Below are 14,578 nucleotides of genomic sequence, written 5' to 3'. Positions count from 1 at the left end.
TTCCCATGGAACTGCAGAAGAGCACCTAAGGAAGGAAACTGGAGATCTAGAAAATGTAACTGCTGTGGAAAGATTGAATAAACTTGGTTAGTTTACATGGAAGGCTTGGATGGAGATTGTAAAGGTCTTCAAGTATATGAAGAGTCCTTGCTAAGAAAATAAGCATTTTCTGGTACAGAATTTAAGCTACAGCCATGTGTGGTGATGCACTTTTCCCCCTTCTCTGGACTTTGCTATGAACCCAGGAGTATTGACTAATCCTCAGCACCTTGAGTAATGAGTCGGGCAGTTATGCACCCCTTAACTGTACCAGCATCTCTTACTCAGCTAAGGCAGAGAATGGCACTGTCCGTACTGAAACTCCTGTTGACTGATCAAAACAGGGAAGAAGAATGGAAACAGTTATTCCCTGACAACTCCAGAATGCTCCTGCTGAATCATAGCCTGAGTGGTAACCTAATGATACATTGTTCCTGGAATTTTTGAGAAAATTGCCAACTCAGGTTGCAGTCAGGATGGAAATTTGCCGATCATCTCACCACCTTATAAGCAGTGGTCCTAAAGTGAGATCCTTTTGAGCTCTCCTGGACTGCAGCGAGCTGTGACCAGCATCTCCGTTTGAACGGAATGCCACTCAGAGTTCACAAACCACTAAATCTGTGATACATTGACTGTCATGGAAGGTTGATGATGGGGTCTGGGGTGATACCCCTGCTCCTCAAGGCTCAACCCTTCACCCACTGAGGAATGCAAAGGCATTAGATGTGAGTATTTCACTGAACTTGAGAGGAACTTTCAATAGGTATACCTTTGCTGTAATATACATTGCAAACTTGAATTAGTTTAATTACGTAAATTTTGTGATTTAAAACAAATTGTATTGATTTGCTGCTAAAATCTTATGAGTAATCTTGAATTGTGAACAAACTCTCTGTCTCTGTCTCCCCCCTTTAGATCTAATCTGTTGTCTGAGTCTGAAACCAGAAATAGATCTAGCTGCACCTAAACTCTGAGAGTTTAGAAAGGAGGGGGTCTATTCTGAACTTTGTGACTCCGCAGAAGGGTCTCCCTTATTATTTACTCTATATTTCTCTCCCATTAGACATAAACCATTGACTAAGTCTGCGCCTAAGATTGGATATGGCCACAACTAAACTGTGAGAGTTTAGAAAGTAAGGGGGTCTATTCCAAACCTCATGACTCAACAGGAGGATCGACTTTATCCTCTTACGCCTTTGATCTTCATAAACTATCTCCAACTCCATTCTGACTCATTTCAACCTGATTTATCTCTGTGCATTTACTCCATGTAATAAGTAATGGAGTGAACCTTGCCATCAAATCTTGTGAAGTTGCATTCCCACAAATTCATATTGAACTATTTCACTCAAACACTTTGGTGGTAATTCTTGAAGTGACCTGACCTAAATCACCCCTTTCACGACTCTATGGTGATTCAGTTTAGGCATTGATAAGACTTACATTTATTAAGTATATTTAAATCTAACAATAAAATGCTTAGCAGACCTGGAAAACCTCCATTTGAGGAGTTTAAGGAGCAGTTTAGATGATGTGTTGCTAAGACTTCCATAGATGATTTGAACTAGGTAACTTCTCAGATTCACTTTGAGCCAAAGTTTATGTGCCTGTGATTTTCCTCTGTGATGTCCACTGAGCGGTTATGTGTTATCAATATTAATTAATGAACTGAAGGATTCAGGGAATACTTTCTTGTAAGTAGCAGCAGATCAACATCAGATAAGAACTTCTCAATCTCTTCAACTGTTAGTCTCATCAATGGGCTGCTTACCATGGTATTAAAAGCACTAAAGAAAAATGCAGAATAGTATGGGACAAGGGATATTTCACGGAAGACCTGCAATTTTCCATTGCTTTGCTACTTGGCACCTTACAAACCAGAGCCTTTAAGCTGTAGGAGAACAAATATGTTCAATCATTTTTATAGAAAGAGAAATGTGTAAGTTAGAATCAAGGGTTTTGCTGTTATGTTTACTCAAGAAGAGAATATATGGACATAGGTTTTCTTCCTTCAGTGGTAAGAGATCAGCTTGGTTTGTGACAACTAATTCTCTCCCCATCTAACAATATGAAAAATTCCACATTACTTTCACTGTTAGATTCACTGAACTCATCAGAGCCAATGGCTCCTTTCAGGCCAATGTCATAATTAAAGAACAGCCTTATGTTATAATTTTATTTTAATCTTGTGAAGAGCTGAAGCAAATGTATATCCAAGGCTGATTAGGCCTGCAAAATTCTTTAATGAAATGCGGAGTAGAAAAGTATATATATTTGCAATATATTTCAACAGAAGCTATGTGTTCCAATGCGATTTAGATTAAGTTTTTTAAAAATGTATCACTATTCATTTTAATAAAGAAAACAGAACAGTCTCTTAGTCATTTAGTCATTAGTAGTTCATCATTTACAGAAAGGAGGGTATAAAGGAAGAAAACAATGATATCAGAAAGCTGACTCATCTCTTTTACACTGATACAGAGGCAAGAGTCCATGGAACTCAATGGAAATGTCTAGCAAAAAACTTGTGGAAGACATAAGGAAATCAGACCTCAACTTATTTGGGAGTGCTTGTTGACCTAAGCACTCATGCAGCTATTTGTCAGCTTATGCAAATGGCTGTACTTGATTTTCCCACAAGGACAATTCATTTATGTGGCAAATCTTGTGCTCAACAGACTAAGTGTTCTAAATTCACTGCATGTATTAATTATGTACTTACCTATTCACAAATAGTCCATAATGAATTTTAAATTGTTAGGATACTCTGGGGAAACGGGAGATGGTAAAGTTTGCTCCTGGAACCCTAGGGAAGATTTCTGTCTCTTCTACTTGAAGTAGCACCACGGTTTGTTCCTGAGAAATGGTGAACAGCACTCTGCATTGCTGAGAACCCTTTTCTTTCATCAGTTCTTAACTGGAGCTCTTCACATTTCAGCAGTCCTAAATAAGTGGAATGGATTTATCAGCTTCCAAAAGACAGGAAGCAAATGAATCCTGCAGATAACTCCACGTTTCTTGTAGCCTGTGAGCACCGATATATTGAAGAGTCCAACTGGGGTGTTTTAATTGAGTAGAACATCCCAAAAGTGGAAACCCTGGATTTATTTCCTCTTTGGATGTGACATTTAACCACAATTTACTCCCTGTGCTGTTTTGTGTTGTCATAAAGACAACTGGGTTTTTTGTTTGTTTGCTTGTTTTTTCCCCCAAGAGCCAACATTGCGTAGTTAAGTTATTGGTATACTGAGTACTTCTAACTGCAGCCTTCAGCATGGGCTACCTCTATCAAATAGCCTTAGTAGCATTACAGAGTAAAAAACTCTTCAGAATTTTTTAACGGTTGAAGTCATGCAAAAGACTTTGTCATTTGTCATTATAATCCAATACAGCAAAACAGTTACCTTATAGGGATGAGGATGGGAAAGGCTTTTATATGATTACATCACAAGATGATAAATGAGAGCAATTTGTGTTCATTATGAGAACAGCATCCCAAAGAGAATGTTGTTATAAATTTTGTCCTGCCCTCCCTTCCTCCAACAAAACTAGAATACCAGCTTAGAAATAAGCATGCAGGCTCTGACAATGATCCAGACTGGAGAAAAACAATGCCAGTGAAGATCTGTCTGCATTTTACTTTAGCAAGTACATTAAGAATTAAAAAAGTAATAGAGAAACACAGAAGTATACTTAGGACAAATTCTAAAAATATAATTCCCCCTTTTTCTTGAATAAATAATATTTATTTTATTTTTTTTTTAGTAAAACGTTTATCCTGTGGAAAAAAACTGACTTGCTTGAGAAGTGGAACAAAATTATGTTTTGCAAAGCAGTCAATGAAAACATTTAATTTGATAAACTGGAATTACATCAATTTGTGCTGGTTTTGGCTGGGATAGAGCTAATTGTTTTCATGGTGGCTAGTATGGGGCTATGGTTTGCATTTGTGCTGGAAACGGTGTTGGTATCAGAGAGATGTTTTAGTTACTGCTGAGCAGCTTACACAGCACCAGGGCCTTTTCTGCCTCTCACCCCACCCCACCAGTGAGCAGCCTGGGGGGGCACAAGGAGCTGGGAGGGGACACAGCCGGGACAGCCGACCCCAACTGACCAAAGGGATATTCCATACCATATGACGTCGTGCGCAGCATATAGAGCTGGGGGAAGAAGGAAGGGGGGATGTTTGGAAGGACGGTGTTTGTCTTCTCAAGTAACTGTTAGGCCTGGTGGAGCCCTGCTCTGCTGGAGGTGGCTGAACACCTGCCTAATGATGGGAAGTGGTGGATGAACTCCTTGTTTTGCTTTGCTTGCACATGCAGCTTGTGCTTAACCTATTAACTTGTCTTTATCTCAACCCATGAGTTTTCTCACTTTCAGTCTTCTGATTCTCTTCCCCATCCCACTGGCGGGGAGTGAGTGAGGGGCCGTATGGGGTTTAGTTGCTGCCTGGGGTTAAGCATAGAAACTGAACATTTTAGTATGTTACTTACAAATTTGAATGAAAAATAACTTTAAAGTATTATTATTTCTATTTTTATTTTTTTTTAATCCAGAGATGTCAATCTCCCCCAGGCAACTATGGGTTGACCAATCTGAATTTTCAAAAGAAAAAACATTTCATATTTAGAGGGAAGAGGGAAGTTTCTAACCCACTCTGTAACTGAATGAGTAACAAGGTCAGCAACTAGGTAATCCTTCCTTCCTTTCCCCATATGCATCACTGCAGCAGCAACAGGCTGCAATGAAATCTGATGCATTTGTTTTCTGTGGCCTGGTAATTGCCAACTATTCAGCCATGCTGCCTTAGTTTGTGTCTATGCAGCCTGGATTCTAGGATTAAGATCAGTGGAATTCAGTCTTGCATCTTTATGTACATTTAAAAAGACATTAGCAGATCTGCTTTCCTCTTTCCTCCCTTCTTTTTCTTCTCTCCACCACTTTAACAACATCTCCAACCTCCCTGTATTACCTGTGATATTTAACAAGCTGAGCATGGAAAAAGCAATGCAAACACTCTGTGCTGACAAAGAAAAGATGAAGGGTGAGCTCAAACACACACCTGTGTATGTGTGACTGTGTATATGTGACCATGTATGTGTATATGTCCACACAAAAGTTGTTCAACTTTAATTTTAAGAAACAGAGTTGCAGGATACAACCTACCAATTATTGACACATTTCACGCCAGTAATGATGATGATATACCAGTATTAATGAAATCAATCCCTTCATTGACTTGATTGTATGGGTGCAAGAACGATGTCTAGAATGGGCTTGATAAAAATAAAGCTCTTCCAGTGTCTTCCTAATAGCTGCCAAATACCATGATTGGTATTTGGAGAGGTGACTCCTGATACATAGCAAAGAATAAAAAAGATGTTAAGGGCAGCAGGAGACTGTCTTGTATTACGTTACAGATCAACATGGGATATCTACTTTAAATGACACTTTCAAGAGGTGAACTTTTGAGAATGGGTTTTATTTCTATTATTATTCTAGTAATCACTGTCTCATCCTTTGCATATTTGGAGAGGTGTGGCTGGGGAAGTGATGCTTTTCCCTCTAAATATCTTGGACTAGAGGAGGATAGTTTGTTTTCCTGAAAGCATTGAGAAAGAGGAGGAATTACCTAAACTGGAGTGAGTTATGGTGAGTTATGGAAAGACAAATACTTGTTATGGTGAAGAAGAGCTAGTAACAACCACAGAATCTGAGATGATCTCTCTAACCAACTTTGCTTCTATCTTAGAGGACTTGCATGTAGTATTTAGATGATGAATATTTAGGATGTAATTGAGATTTTTGGGAAAACAGTTACTATTAATAGTTTTGATTTTGTTGATTGTTGGAGAGACTGGAGATCCCGGATATACTTTCTACAGAAACTGCAATACGACAGCATATTTGAGTGTCTGTGGCAAGGTGCTGGCTGCAGAGGTGGCCTCTGTGAGGAGAGGCTGGGGCTGCTGTGTGCTGGACACAGCTGGTTCTAGATGGTTCCAACCAACCCACCACAGGGCATAGCTCCACCCCTCACCAAAGTGGTGGTGCCTCTCAGAAAACATAGTTAAGAAAGGGCAAAAAATGCTGGACAGGGAGAGGAGAGGAAAAAAAGTGTGAGAAACAGCCCTGCAGGCACCAAGGCCAGAGAAGAAGGAGGGAGAGGAAGTGCTCCAGGTGTTGGAATGCTAGAACAGATTGACCCACAGCTCTTGAGGAAGACCATTGGTGAAGCAGGTAGATGTTTCCTGAAGGAAGCTGCAGCTTGTGGAGAGCTGATACTGGAGCAGGGTAAAAGTGTGAGAATGAAAGAGCAGCAGAGAGGACTGACCTTTGGACTGATCACAACCCCCCATTCCCCATCCCTCTGCACTGCTTGACAGGAGAGAGGGGCTAGGAGTGGAAGAGTGAAGTTCAGCCTGGGAAAGGGGGGAGGAAAGATGTCATTTTAACATTTATCTTTGTTGGTAACTGCTAAGCAATTTCCCTGTCTTGGCCCCAAATTTTCTCATCCTAGTGCCTCCCTAGCCCACTGAGGCAGGGGGTGAGCGAGCAGCTGGGTGGGTATTTGGCTCTTAGCCAAAGTTAATCCACCACACAAAGTCAGCTGCTGAAGTTTATTCATTCCTCTAACATATGGAAGTGAAGCTGGAAAAAAAGAAGCATTTGAAAACTCTTCAGTATGAAGTGGCTTCAGCATTAGATACTTCAGGTTTCCATTTTTTCCAGGATTTTTCTCCTTCTAGCCAAATACTTTGACAAATTACAATAGGTGGTTTTTACACCTGCAGTCAGAGTAGGTGCTGTGAATTTTAATAGCAGTTGAAACACTGGTAGCTGACAACAGCTATTTTTTATTTTAATCTTGCTTTTGTGTGTAGGTTGAAACTGCCTACACAGCATAGTTTATTAAACATCTACTTGTGAGAAAACTGTAACATCATAACTTTATGCCAGACTTTGTAGACCTAGCCAAGCAAACCCACTCTAATCATATGCATCACTATTGGCCTAAGTGAGTAAGTTCACTTTTCTATTGCCAGCAATATATTCGCTTGTAACTAAACATTTTATTTATTAGTACTTAACATTTTCCAGTGTTTCTCAACATTGGAAGGAGTTCATGTATAATCAAATGATTTCTTCTCATTGTAGTTTTAGTTAAACTCACTAAGCCTAGCAATATGTCACACCGAAGGTTTTTCCTGTGCTGTCACTGCATACACCCATGTATATTATGAGCTATCCTTCTCATAGCAACATTATTATATCTTCTATTTGGTGGGTAGCAAGCAGCAAATTGTATCGATTATACAGCTGTGAATTCTTCCAAGCCTCCCATCTTGGTCTGTTTTCTTTTACCTTCGTTTTTCAACAGAGTTCTGCTGAAGGACTTCCCACTTCTCTGTTCCTTTCTTCAGTAGAGTCCTCAGCTTTGCTATTTTAGTTAACACTTTATTACCATTACAGTATTAGGCACTCAGCTAAAATATGTTCTCTGAAACATCTACCTTTCTTCTAACCTTTGGTGAATGGAAATTAGTTAACCCTTCTTCTGTTCCCTGTCAAGCTAACCTATTGGTGAAGATGGAGAACAAAGAAGGTGGGAGAACCTTCAGTTAAGGCTGATGGTTGAAATCTGGAGATACAAAAATTTGTGGATCCCTTAGGAAAATAGGCTATTTGTAATCAAATTTAGTTGCTTTTTATTCTTCTTTGAAGCTATTTCTAGAGCTCATATTTTCAGTAAATTGTGTCTAGGTTTATTCTTTCATGCAGTGGAATAATTAAACTTCCGTTTTCTAACTTGTTCTTAACTGTATGGAGGGGAAGAAGAGAAGATTTGAATCCTGGTCAATACTTCCAGATTACTGAGGCATAATCTACTGATGTTAAAAAAGGTAAAAATTGGGAACCACATCAATATGACAACTTCAGAGATGGTAATTCATCAATTTTACTATGGTGAGCTCTGTGAAAACTTGGTGCTGCTCTGGATTACAGACATATGAAATGCGAGTGCTGTAAGAGTTTGGGCATCCAGTTTGTTCAGGTTTGTGCAGTTTTTGATAAAACCAGAAATCCTTCCCATATAGCTACTAAAATTATTCTTGTGTTACATTAAATGTATTGCTGTAAAAGCAGTATCATAATTTATGATACCCAAGTTGTTTCAGGTTTGTTCCAGTTTTCCTTTAAGTATTCATCTCTAGTATTCATCCTTCCTTATTTTACCTGCCACTCACGTCTCTGCCTTTATCTTTCTAAATATAGACATTCATATTCTTAATATTATAAAAACATGATTTTGGAATGTGCCTTGGAGGTAGAAGTTGGGGATCAGTAATCCCAAAATGTTAACACTGTTATGTCTGGCTTCAATCAACAGCCAGTAATAAGTGACAGGTAAGTCTTTTTTGCTGTTTTTAACCTGTATTATTTTGATCTGTAAGTTGATATAAACTCCAGTAAAGGTGCCTCCTACGCTGAAGAATACCAAGTAGTCATCAAAATCTGACAGGAGACTTTTACATCTTACTGATGAAACACAGCAATCATTTATGAACAGGTTAGGGATGTAAAATGGCTCTAAGTCCAGCCGTGGCTTTCACATTCAAAAGTAAAAGAAAAACTTTCAATTAAGATGATGGCCGAACCATTTCTTGGTTTTTTTTGTTGTTTGAAAGAACAGAACATATTTTCAGGATAAAAATTAAACTGGTCTAAGCCTTCCCAGAGGTCTCAAAAGGGGAAACTGATCGGAGATGTGATTATAGGAGAGATGAGGCAGTGCAGCAACTGAAACCCACCTTGTCAGAAAAGAAACATGAAGTCAGCTGGTTGAGGGAAAGAAATCTTTCTTACCTAGTCAGGGTCTGCAGATTCAGCACAATTCTTCTATTTCTTCTTCTGTGTCTGTTATAAACTTTTATTAGTCTCTCCTGTAAATTGTATGAAAATGTTTGTTTTCTTTGTCTTAACCTGGATGGGATCAAATATGATTTGAGGTATAAAAGCAAAATTTTCTTCACCCAATGTAGTGGTGAGACTGTCACTGGGTCCCTGAAACACCTGGCTCCTAGGCTGTCCATGGCTGAAGCCAAGGGGCAGCAGCGTAGGTCCCCACGGGAGGGGAGCTAAGAACGCACAGGTTAGTTGAATGAGAGTCCTCTCACACCAGTTTCAGCTCTCAGGTGTGTGATAGGAGGCACATGCTTGAATTTCAGTGGTCAAGAGGAGAATGCAGTGTTTGTGTATTGGGTAAGAAGGCACCACTGAGAGGACCAGATTCAACACTAGAGAAGAGCTTTTGTACATTAAGTCTCCAGCTGTAGGTCTTGTAAAAGTAAAACATAAATTGTTTTGAAAAGACAAGCAAAAAGAAATAGCTCTATTCAGTGCAAGTTGTAAAGCATATTTATAGCATGTTATTTACCCTGGAGTAGCACCTGGTAGTAATGGAGCTACCCCAGGAGCAAGGCAGCCTTCTCCTTGATGTGTTCCTACAGTCTAAGAGCAAAATGTAACTTGGATGGTGGCAAGAGTCTTGTGACTGACAGGTGAATGAAGAAAACCATGGATTGTGATTATAACTGATAGTAGGCTAGCTGTGATACTCATGATATATATTTTAAGTAATTATACAATATTCACAATATAAGGTAAATACAATATATATGGTTATATACAGTATAATATATATGTTGTTACCACCACTGTCTTCTTGCAGTCCCAATCTCTTTCTTACCTCTTTGTTTCATCCATAAAAGCCTGTTTTTGTCTGCACTTGTGGGCTGCTGCTTATTACATCTGTGTAGTGCTCTGCATAAGACTTGCCATGACCTGTTGGGAAGCCTCAAGGCTTTATTGCAATTTGTAATATGATAGAATTGGATTCAAAAAATAAAATCAACCAGAAACTATCTGTAAAAGTGAAATGGACTAGTCTAGTTTAATAGTGCTAAATATAATAGAGGAAGTAAACATCTTAGACAGGGGAGAGTAAATTAGATTCTTTAAACACTTTCAATTTTAATAATCTCCTTAAAACATAGGCAGACCAGTTTGTTAGAAAGTATGATATTTAATCTGTCAGTGTGCCTTTAATAGTCTACCTATACTTGCTGTTGCTGCCACTGTCTCTTTGCTACTCTTAAATGTCACTGTCCTAAACATGCCTTGCTCTCTCGGCTGTATTGGGGGTGTTGCTTCCCCAAAGTCCATTTGCTGCAATTTTGGCTGCAAAGCTCCCACTTCTCTCCCTCTTTTTCTAGAAAAGAAAATGGCTAGGCTAGGGACTGGGCAAAGCCAATCTGCATTGGGAATTCATGGCTGCCTGTCAGTAGCAGCAGACTCGGGTCATCTGTCAAGGGCACTGATGGGCCCAGAGCTTCAGCTGCCTCTCCTGTCAGATCCGTCTCTCTCATGGGGCAGAGGCTCCTCCCTGGGTCCTGTTGGCTCTTTAAAATGTTCATGAGTTTCCTGGGGTGCCGTGTTATCAGCCAGCCATTTCGCCTCTCCATTTCCTAAGAGCTGCTGTATATACGTCCATTCAAAAACCTTAAACTATGTAGACTCAAGCTCTTGTTTGTCTTATAACGACCCCAGATTTTTCTCCAGAAATGTTTGTACATTACAGGAAGAGTTAATCTCCTGCTTTCCTTCCATTCTCCACTCTTTGATTTTGAGTATCTTTTGTCCTGTTACCACTGTCACTCATAATGTTACACAAGGAGAGAAACTCAGGCTGAAAAATGTAAGAGGACTACAAGGCTCTGTGTGTGACCTTACACAGGGTAAGAGATGCTCACCGGATCAATAAAATTTCAATGGGAAAGCTCACTGGGCAGAAGAGAAAGACCTGGCCTTGAATATACAGCCCCATGGGCAAAGCAGCATTTCTGGGGGTTTCCCTGTCTAAACTGGGTGACAAGTGCCCCTCAGGTGGGCCTTCATCCTTGGGGATTGCTGCTGCTTTGTGTAGACTTGGTCTGCCTTTTTTCTAGCTCATCAGACCTTTTGAAGTATTCTGTCAGCTGTGTTCTTTAAAAGCTGCTGGGGATGTTTTACAGCAGGACCTCATTCATTCAGTGCAGCTTACATCTTTCTTTCTCATTTCTGCAGTATCTTGACAACTCAGCTGTCGGAACAAATCACTCAGCAGATCCACTGTATGCATACACACAGATACTTACAGTTTTTGTAAGTATCCCCCAAGAGCTTATTAATAATATGACAAAAGAATATGTGGTAAAGCAGCAAATACAGAGCTAGGAGAGAAACAATGCCCATAATGAGAATATATGTCTGTTTTCATAAGGGAGGGAACAGAAGGGAGAAATAGAAGAACCCTCATCTCATGCAAACATTAGGAATAGACCTAAGCACCAGCTCAATTCAGCTGTCAAGCACGTACAATGTGTGTAATGTTTTTTTTTTCTCTATTATTTTTAATGAACAAAGTATTTTTAGAAAGGTGACAGATTTACTATTTGAGTGTCATTTATTAGGAGATTAAGGTCCCACTGTGTGAAGCACTGTAAACATGTATCATAAAAGGCAATTTCTGCTCTGCCCTGAGGCCTTTGCTGCCTACAGAGATGAACAAAGGGCTGCAGAAGGGAAATGCAAGGTTCAAAAAGGAAAGCAGAAATGCAAACTGAGGCAAAGAGAGATATCTTAGAATCCTACTCCCATTACAGGACTTTGGCAACAGCCGTATTTCAGAATTTCTCCATCTAAGCCTTTTATCTGAGTTGCTAATGAATTCTTCAGTCTTTCACATTTCCCACATGAATTCTTTCAGAAATGTGAGCAAATGTCCTGTTACAATGTGGTGAACTTATGACATGTAATGAATGATTGGAAAGACTGGTCGGTAAGGTGGCTTCTGGTCATCGGAAGACAGAACTCCTTCACTGGACCAAACCAGATTTTGGTGACTGAGAAGCATCTGGGAAAATGTACCTAGGTCATGCACAGTAACACCTTGTAGTTCTGTAAATTTTGTAATAATCTCTTGGAATTCTAATGGAGAGGCTATTTTGGGGCCATTGGTTTGTCTAAATGTTTCATCACTTCACAGGGAGCTGCCAGTATAAAGCAATCCAAACTGCTAAAGGGACCTTGTGACATTGCCAGATTTTGTTGACCAGGCCAAGATTTACGGTAGTTCAGGGCCTTTATTAGATCCAAAGTATTTAAGGAAAAGATGTTTTGAAATCTATGGGAATTTTCACACAGAAGCATGCAAAAGACATTTGTTTTCCAAGTAGGAGGTCAGGAAATGTCACCATCATTTTACGAGATCCTCTTCCATGCAGCAATGTCCTTCCTCAGTGCTGGCTGTTTAAGGAAAGTCAGTGCTGCTGGAAGATAATTAGCCTTGTAAATCTTTGTACGGAGTAGGTGAGACATGATGTCTCCACCGAAACCAGTGGTGGCTTGTTGCAGCACTCTCCAAACTGTCAAGCTGCAACAAGGCCTTTTACCATCTCATACCAACATACTCTTCATGCCAGTCCCTCTGCTGCCTTCTCCTCACCCAGGGCACACATTCTCTCTGCTTCTTCCTCATCTCTTCCTTGGCTGCTCTCTCTTCATTGGCTGCCCAACCACTTAACAGTACAGCACCCACCCCACCCCCCCCTTGAAGCCAGCCCACAGTGCAGCCTATTATCTGAAAGAATTTGATCTGTAGACAGAAAGAATCTAGAAGAACAAAACCAGAACAAAATTTGAGAAAGAAAAAAATCCAAACCCAAATCCACTGAGATCCACAAGGAAATGGCCTTTCAGTAAGTTTCCTTTCTCCTTCCCTATTAATATTACATAGTTTTATTTGCTGTACTTTGTCCAGTCTGAGAAAGCTAGTACTACGAAATATTTTACACATCCTTTACTTTCCTCTCCCCCACTGCTAATGCCTCTTCTACTGCCTCACAGAAAATATTCAAATTATTTAAATATTTCATGTTGTAGGGCCTAGTAGGACAGTGCAATATATGTAGATACCATTGGGAAATGGATTTTAATATTACTTTTAGAATCATAAATTATTCATACAGTGCAAATAAACTGGTGGAGAGCACAATCTGTGATAAAAGCACTTGCATTTTTTTAACATTTTCTGGGGTAGTTGGAGTTGACAGATCATCAGATGTTTAGTGCATTATTTATTAAATGTTTTAACATAACTTTAAAACATTCAGTGAACACTGAGCCCACAAAAGACATGGCTGACTGAAGACGCAGTGATGCTGATGATGGAAGCATGTTGCATAGTTTCCACTAGTGCAATATGAAGTTTGTGTTTTATAAGGGACTATTTTTGTCTTGCTTGTTTTACTCATACCATCCAGTTGGGGGGCTGTGGTTTATGCTTCTCTGTTGACAACACAAACCAATGTTTTATGGAGCACTATGCATGGCTTTACTGTATTTAACTGTGAAGACTAGAAAACATTCAAAGAGTTGCACTGGTTAATGTACCAAAACTAAAGTTGAAGGAAATGCATTTTCTAGTCTAATTTATGGTTTTCTAGGAAAGCAAAATGTGAAGAGCCAACAACTTAAGTAATTTAAGACAATGAAAAAATACACAAGAAAGTGAGATAAAGTGGAACATGTCTTTCAGTGTAGAAATGTGCTCTGCTCATTAGTTTGTGCTGGCACACTGAAATGAATAGACTGTATACTTTTGAGAACATAATCTTTTTAATTTAATCTGTCTCTGAGTTCTTCAGTATTTTATGGCATTTGGAAATTGTGCCAGAGCAATTTTTAAGAACTACTTCAATATTTTAGGAAGCCCAGATCCCAACTGTACTGTTCACTTTTTGTTAAATTAAATTCCTTTTCCCACCAGATTCCTTGTTTGAGGAAGAAAAATAAGCATTGTACTTCAGGTTTATTTCTGGCACTAATATGATCTGTATTGTGTGACCATCGAACTATGACAAGCCCAAAAGTTTGGTAGGGAACATTAGAGAGGAGATGCAACCAAAAACAGCAGAAGAGGAATCCCAGGGTTATGGGTTTTGCTCCTTTTGTGAGTACAAGCATTGTTGTAACCGGAGCCTCCAGCGATCACTAATTCAATTCCTAGTGCTGACCAGACAATGATACCGGAACTGCGTAGGACAGAAGGAAGCTTTGGTCTGAAAATGGTTGATGTGCGTAATAGTGATGCATGTCTGAGAGAGGCATGCCCACATCAAAGTTGCTTATTACATCAGTCACATTGAGTTACATTCTACCAGGGAACCTCCTACAATCATGACTAGTACATTTAGATGTGGTGCGCTGCAGCCTAGGAAATTAAGAGCCCCGAATGTGAAGAACTAGTTACTCTATTTAACAGTTAGTAGAGAAAGCATTAGATAGAATTCTCTGTATCCAAGGCATTTTTTTGGTTTTGCCTCAAGAACAATCAGCTTTAAATTATCTTTACCTGGCCAGCATAACCATATAAAGAATAATGAATAAATGAACTCCCTCAGAGAAGCAATAGTCGCAGCAATGCTATAAAACACTG

The sequence above is a fragment of the Falco punctatus genome (genome assembly GCF_963210335.1).
Source record: "Falco punctatus genome assembly, chromosome: 3".
Lineage (NCBI taxonomy): Eukaryota > Metazoa > Chordata > Aves > Falconiformes > Falconidae > Falco > Falco punctatus.
This window is presented reverse-complemented; position numbering follows the sequence as displayed.